Consider the following 2,259-nt stretch of genomic DNA (forward strand, 5'->3'; position numbering starts at 1 on the left):
CGACATTGTTTTCAATGGAAATTCTCACACAAATCTTCAAATTTGTTTACTATTAGTCAGTGTTTTGTTCTTTTTTCTCAGGAAAATCACTTGCCATATTGATCACACGTGATGGAACATTTCAGTTTCTGTACAACTTTTCTCCATCACCCTCTACTCCAAATATTATCTGCATTGTTATTGATTGTCAAGCATCCCAGTGTCATTGTCTGAGATCAACAACACTTGGATTTTCGATGATTACGGATCTACGATCTTATTTGAGAGCTTTGGATTTGGCAAAAATGGTCATATAGAAATTTCAGTAACAAATGTTACATGGACACCGAGACATCAAAACATGCAATTCAACCCTTCTTACAAGGCATTTTTCATTGCTAATGTCCCTTCATTTCGAAACATTTGGAATGAATCAGAGTACACTGAAGGCTTTTGTGTTTTATCAAGCAGGTATGCACAGCTCATATTCAAGTTTGAAAACCTGGCTGCTGATTTGAAGTATAGCGGTTCTATAGAAATCGATGACCCTGATGAATATAATTTGGTATTTGGAAACTGTCAACCAGAATTCAAAGTGTCAATGCATGGTCATACAGAAATGTATAACCTGAAAGAAGGTGAAAAGGATTTCTTGCCTGCAGGCCAAACCCCATTGCCAAAACTCTATTTTCTCTTCTTTTTGATATATGCAGGATTTTTCCTTGTTTGGGTTTTTGCCTGTATCAATCAAAGGCCTAGAGTTGAGAAGATTCATTTAATAATGGGTGCATTGCTTCTATTCAAGTGCCTTAACATGATTTATGCCTCAGAGGCCAAAATGTAGGCCAGGAAAACTGGTACTCCCCATGGATGGGAAGTGGCATTTTACATTTTCGGATTCTTCAAAGGCATAATGTTGTTCACTGTGATAATCCTTACAGGAAGAGGCTGGTCATTCCTGAAACCGTACCTTCAGGAACGCGAAAAACAGGTTTTGATAACTGTAATCCCTTTACAGGTTCTTGAAAATATAGCTTATGTGGTTATCGGTGAAACTGGGCCTGCAACAAGAGATTGGATGACTTGGAACCAACTGTTCTTGTTGATTGATATTGCTTGTTGTTGTGTAGTGTTTTTTCCAATCATTTGGTCAATAAGAAGCCAGAGAGAAGCATCCAAGACAGATGGAAAGGCAGCTAAGAACCTGGAAAAATTGACACTTTTCAAGCAGTTTTACCTATTTGTGATAGGGTATTTATGCTTCACAAGAATTGTGGTTTCAGCAGTTGGGGCTTTCCTGAATTACAGATTAGAGTGGTTGATAACCGTTTTGGAAGAGGGTGCAAGCTTGGTTTTCTATGCATTTATTTTCTATAATTTTCAGCCAATGGAAAAGAATCCATATTTATTGATTAATGATGAGGAAGAGAATGCAGCAGCTCAAATGTTAGAAGAAAATGACTCATTTGAACTATAGGGGCCTTCTTTTGAGACCAGTAATGTTGAATTAAACTACTTAGATTCTAGTTTTGTATGTCAATTCTAGAAAAGAAAGCCTTGAGAATCAAATTTCAGAATTTGTTTGTAATCTTGTTTAGAACTTTTCTTCTTCCTTAATATAAAATCTGAAATTTCATGATTTCATTATTTCTATCTTGTATGGAATAATTTCAGCATTTGTTTTTCTTTTTCCATACAAAGTTACCTCATTAAAAAAGAATTTCAATGTCTTTTAAAAAAGCATATATAGACTAATATATTTACTTAATAACAATAATACTTTTAGTATTTGAAATTTTTATGAATTAAATTCGAATTAAATTCTTATCATTGGATTTTATCGACCATAATTATCACTTTACTATTAAACACATTGAAAAACTTTTTGAATTTAAAAAATAAATTCATTAAATAATTTCAATAAAAAGTTTAATTTTAAACTGTAATTTTTTTATACTCTAATAGAATCAATAACGCTATATTAAAGCTATCCCCACTTAATCAAGTAACTCAATTTTTGAACAAGTCAGATAGTCATTAATATTGAGTGTAATTATGGTAATTGGAGTGAAATACTAGGATAATTTAGACATTAATTGAAAGAGTTGAGAATTTTGAGAAAAAGGGGAGAGGGGAAAAACAAAGGAAAAGAAAGGTTAGGAATAAAAATGTAATCAATCGAGTTTGAATCGTTACAGTATTAAATTTGAGCTCAAATTTAATTTTAAATTCAAAATTTAAAACTTAACTTAAATTCAATTAAATTTTATTTTTTTAATT

At 32.1% G+C, this 2,259-nt stretch overlaps 1 pseudogene; it reads left to right on the top strand.

Moving 5' to 3' along the window:
• Positions 1 to 1,456, top strand: LOC111277533 (protein CANDIDATE G PROTEIN-COUPLED RECEPTOR 7-like; annotated as a pseudogene).
• The last annotated feature ends 803 nt before the right edge of the window (positions 1,457 to 2,259 follow it).

The sequence above is a fragment of the Durio zibethinus genome, chromosome 7 (assembly GCF_047325235.1).
Source record: "Durio zibethinus cultivar Kanyao isolate XHJ-2024 chromosome 7, ASM4732523v1, whole genome shotgun sequence".
Classification (NCBI taxonomy): Eukaryota; Viridiplantae; Streptophyta; class Magnoliopsida; order Malvales; family Malvaceae; genus Durio; species Durio zibethinus.